Here is a 5,614-nt window from a genome sequence, read left to right as displayed (position 1 = left end):
GACTCGCGAGTTGTGACTCGCCAAAATGTGGCACATGTGTGGAGCATGCAAGAAGTTGAAAGGTCAGGACAGTAGGATCACTACAAGACAAAAAGTACAATATGGCCATTCTGTTATTTGGTGACTGGAACTCACCACTCATCCTAGTCTCGAGTGACTCACCAGTGCACCCTGTTTTGCTAAAAAATGTCTTTTCACATTCCATCTCATACCCTATTATAAATACCCTTATACCCATGAAATGTAGAGAGCTTCTAGAGAAAATTTTGAGAGATAAACCCTCGAGAACAACAAGATCGATTCATCTACAATCTTATACATTTGGTTCTCCAAATTCTTCTACTTTCACCCTCTCCATTGTCATACCCACGAGAGGATCTTAAGCCAAATCCTTACCTCACCAAATTCATAGTAGTGAGAAGGTTCTTGGTGTTGGGGAAAAAGTTCAAGAGAGAACCAATTCATATTGGTTGATGCAATGGATTGATTGCGGGATTCGGTAAGTTAGAGAAGACAAGGTTAGGCATAACCCTGTTGGAGCAAGAAACTTAGAGGGCTTAGGTGCATTGAGTAGATTAGGCTTAGAGGGTCTATTGCTATTCATGTATTCCAACTAATTTTCTAGTGGATCATTTTATCGCTTGGAGGGCAGCAGAGAGCTTTTTCGCCGAGTTCTTCGGTTTCCTCTTTGATAACATGTGCTGGTGTTATCTTATATTTGCTTCTCTCTATCCTTTACTATTTGCTTTTAATTACTACTGAGTTGTGATTAAAATATGGCATTGAGTAGTTTGCATATTTAGGTATTGCTTATATTTTTTATTTCACACATATATTGTTTCAATATAAGCTTGCTTTGGAAATTTTGTAACTGAGGGTCTAAACATTCACAAGTGTTTTACACACTAAGTGAGCTATCAAGTTTATTTTTCTTTATAATATATGTAAAACATTCTCCAAAATCATCTTATATAAAATATCATAAAATTATTCTTACATAGCATGGGCAACTTACTAGTTCAATATAATTCCAGTACATATGCAAATATATATAGATGGTAAGAATAAATACAAAAATAAAAAGTGTGTTTGTTCAAGTGCTGTTGTTCCAAACCTCACTACAACATGAATTGCATGCTCCAATTAATCTCTTCACCAGCCAGAAGTACTTGCTACAGAGTGTTAAGATTTGACAGATCCTGTTCAAGTGCCAATTGTTGAAAATTGATCACATATCATTAGCCTTCCTACAGAAGTTGGAGGTGTTGATGGTTGAGGAAGATGTATAGATTTGCCGGCAAGCATGAGTATGACCCTTGACATGGTAGGTCTATCATTTGGATCTTCTTGAACACATAACAATGCGATATGGATCAATCTCAGGACCTCACTTATAGGGCATGTATCAACTATGGTCTGATCTATCAATTCCATTCCTTTTCCTTCGTTCCATAGTTGCCATACCTATTGCTAACTTTTTTTAGTTCACAATATTAAGCAAAAACTTTATATGAGCTCAAGATATAGATAAGAGAGACATACATATGACAAAAAGCTTTGTGCACGTTCTGGATGATAGAAGCCATGGCTATTCTTTTTTCCACTTGCAATTTCTAGCATTAAAATTCCAAAGCTATAGACATCAGACTTTATTGAAAATAGTCCCTCCAATGCATACTCTGGCGCCATATATCCACTATTGGGGGAAAAAAATATGTATTAGGATACAGAACAACTTCAATTACAGTAAAAGAAAATGAAGACAGAATTGTCGTAAATGTAATGTAGTATCATTAAGAGGATTAAGTTACATTGGCATTACCATGACTTACGGAAAGTGGGCTTTCTTACTTTGCAATTCCATATTCTTACGGTTCTTTTCTAAATAACCATTGAAATTGTGGAGTTCTCCACTTGATTTTATTGCTAAATTTAATGTGTGCTGAAAAATTATTTGAAAAACAACGAGGTGCAGATGGAATGACTCACAACTCTCCCAAAACATGTATGCAAGGGGACCATACTTAGTTTGATCATGTGTAAACAATTTTTCTTTAGAAAGCAGCATCACTAGTGATTAATGGAATGAAAATACAGAATGCAGTGAAGGGATTGCTTACTATGTGCCCACAATTCTAATAGTGTTGTCTTCTATTTGATTGCTCTTAAAATTTCTAGCTATGCCAAAATCTGAAATTTTTGGGTTCAAATCATCATCTAGCAGTACATTACTCGCTTTCATATCCCTATGGATAATTTTGAGCCGAGAGTCCTCGTGTAGATATTGAAGGCCCTTAGCAATCCTGTTGACAATGTTTGTGCGTTTTGCCCAATCTAGTTCCTTGCATTTGTTTGGATCTGCATTGTAATATTAAAGATGTTGATTCTCACATATAGGAAATTTTTGCCATAAATTTGGTCTATGATTAATGGTGCTAAATCAAATGTTAGTGTGTTAATGTGAGTCAAGGGGTGTGTGTGAGAGATAGGGACAACATACCAAACAAGAAGGCATCCAAATAGTGTTAGCCACGTATTCGTAGACTAGAAGTTGTTCATCTCTCTCTGAGCAGCATCCCAAGAGCCTTACAAGATTTTTGTGTTGTAGTTTTGCAATTAAAATCACTTCTTTCTTAAACTCTTCGAGACCTTGTTTAGATTTCATTGAAAGCCTTTTAACTGCTATTTCCTTTCCATTAATCAACTTTCCCTGTGAGCATTTTAAACATCCTTTATCAATGGAAACTTATCTCACGTTATTAGTAGACATACTTTGCTACATGTTACAATACTAAAGATTCTTTGATAATTCAATTTCAATTTCAGAATCAAATGATATAATCTTTTAGTTGTCAGTGATACTAACTGTTGCTATATATTAATTTTAAATGCAAATGTTCTAATAATATCAAGAAATGCATTTGCACAATAAGATTAATTTCTTTTAACCTTGTAAACTGGGCCAAAACCACCTTCTCCAAGCTTATTATCATCAGAGAAATTGTTTGTAGCAATCAATATGGTATTAAAATTGAACTAATGCATTTCTCCACTCTCTTTATCTTCCGTTGCATGCATATAAAATGGAATTTCTTGTCTATTGATCCTCTCTGAGTAACGAATTAGATTTTTTTAAAATTAATAGCTGTCTGAAAACACAAGTCTTAATAGAAGTTATAAAAAAAAATTCATAATTTATAATAAATCGACTAAACTAAATCTACCTTCTCGTTTCCTCTTGAGTGAGAATGAATAATACCAGAGACCCAAGAGACTGCAACTACTGTAATTGATGCAATTGTTGATATAGTAATGATTATCGTCTTTGTTATCTTCTTTCCTCCGTCTCCTGTTTCTCATTATATAATATATCCTAAGCTTGCTTAAAATAACTTAAGACCACAAATTATTGATATATCAATAAATGCAAGGACATAGTTGCCCAAACTGTCACAGATAAGCCAATTCAAATCTATTAGCAACCCTTATGATCATTGTTGTCATTTAGGCTGATATTAGCCGAATTGACCGGAAATGCATTGTTTATATAAAGAAATGCTATGTCTATAATATTTTCATAACAAATCCTAAGTGGCAGGTTGTTATAGGTTATTATTGGTGGAATAAAAAAATAATTTTAGTGATAGATTCAAATTATAACTAATAATAACTAACCACCTATGATTTCTTGTGAAAATATTGTGAACGTAACACTTCTCTAAATACTAGTACTTTACACCATTTATGTTGGATGCAAACCCAAATTTTAAATTTGTAATCATGATAGGTATGTTAATACCAAGTGTAAATCTATTATTAACACGAACCAAGCTAAACCTATGAACCAAATTTCAGTTTGCTATTTGAAATTCAAAGCATATAATATTTTCTCCAAATCATAGTAAAAATTTGGTTGTAGCCGAACGCTACAAGCCCCACTAAAAAAATTAACATGACTATATATTTTTAAAATCTAATTTCTAAATTATAAATATTTTATGTTTTTAAAACAAAAGTAAAATTTCATGTCAATTGGATGTAATTTACTATTTATTTATAATTTTAAACTACAAAAACTTGAAATTTAAATATTTGATTGATGAAATAACTATCAAATTTTAATCTTCTGAAAATTTTGCAAGTATGAAGAATATAAAAAGGAAAATGTAATCCAATGATGAATTTGTCAAAATTGATATTCAATAAAAAAAATATTAAATAAAATTGTAGCCGAAGGATACAATTAAGTTTGTTGCCAAACTATATCCTTATGAAAAGACAAAGTTTGGCTACAAACTTGGTTGTAGTTGAAGGCTAAAACTCTCAATAAAAAAATTAACATGATTATATATTCTTAAATCTAACTATTGAATTGTATATTTTTATGTTTTTAATGCATGGGTTAGTATATTTAAGTTTTTGGCACTCAGCACTACAACACTAGACAATATTGGATAATTGTTCTCTTAACCCATATGACAAGATATTAAAATTTTGGCAAAAATCAAAAACTAACCCTCTAACTTTCACCCTTTTTTATTTCAGTTTTCTATATTTTAGTTTTGTCATTTCAGTCATCTAAATTTCAATATTTGTCAATTCGGTATTTTGTTAACCATCTGTTAACTGTCATCGTTAAATGAGCAAAACGACATCGTTTTGGCTCCTTTTTTTTGTAATTAAAATCAATTAAAAAAACTTTTATTAAAAAAAAAATATGGGGAACAACATCATTCCTCTTACTTGAATTCAAAACACAAATTGTGAAAAGTTTCTCATAGCCCTAAAGTTTCTTGCATCAAATTGGTACTTCTTTATGGAAACTTCAGTTGGAGAAGAAATTAAGCCAAGAAATAAAAGGAAAAGAAAAGTGAATATAGGCTTTTTCATACACACCGAGAGAGAGAGAGAGAGAGAGAGTGCAAGAGAGTGGCTTCAGAGATCTCAGCTTGTTATCGGAAATGGTTACTTTTAGATTCCACCAATACCAAATTGTTGGGCATGCTTTGCCCACTAAATCCGATGAGCACCCTAAGATTTACCGCATGAAGCTCTGGGCCATGAACGAGGTTTGCACCAAGTCCAAGTTTTGGTATTTTTTGAGGAAGCTGAAGAAGGTCAAGAAGAGCAATGGGCAAATGCTTGCTATTAATGAGATCTTTGAGAAGAACCCAACCAAGAAAAGTGAACAGAGATGAGACTCTAGCCATTTTCCTAGTCAAAAAAAGCTTCTAGTGTAGTGTTTTTATGGATGAGACACTAAGGTGTAAAGATTTGAGGTGTATATATGTATGTATAGAGGTAATGGTTGGATATCAGTTTGTTAGAGGAGAAGCGGTTGTGGATGATTAGGTAGGAATTGTGAAGATGTTGTACATCAAAGCTTGTAAGCAAGATACTGATAGAGATTTCACAAGCCATTGACTAACGTAGATGTTGAGATTTCTAAACCAAGAAGAAGATTTCAAGACTCAATCTCTCTCTCAAACTCGGCCTAAATTTTTTTTTAAATTTTTTTATATCAATTTTTTTAATTTCTTTTAATTCCGAAAATTTAAAAAAAAAAAAAAAAAAAAAAACTCATTTAACGGAAACAGCTAACAGATGGTTAACA

The 5,614-nt window shown here is 32.5% G+C and overlaps 1 pseudogene; it reads right to left on the bottom strand.

Moving 5' to 3' along the window:
- Positions 1–1,203: 1,203 nt before the first annotated feature.
- Positions 1,204–5,210, bottom strand: LOC115991164 (annotated as a pseudogene).
- Positions 5,211–5,614: the final 404 nt, after the last annotated feature.

Source organism: Quercus lobata, chromosome 5 (assembly GCF_001633185.2).
Source record: "Quercus lobata isolate SW786 chromosome 5, ValleyOak3.0 Primary Assembly, whole genome shotgun sequence".
In the NCBI taxonomy this organism is placed as follows: domain Eukaryota; kingdom Viridiplantae; phylum Streptophyta; class Magnoliopsida; order Fagales; family Fagaceae; genus Quercus; species Quercus lobata.
Note: the sequence above shows the minus strand (reverse complement) of the source record. Positions and strands in the feature narration are given on the sequence as shown.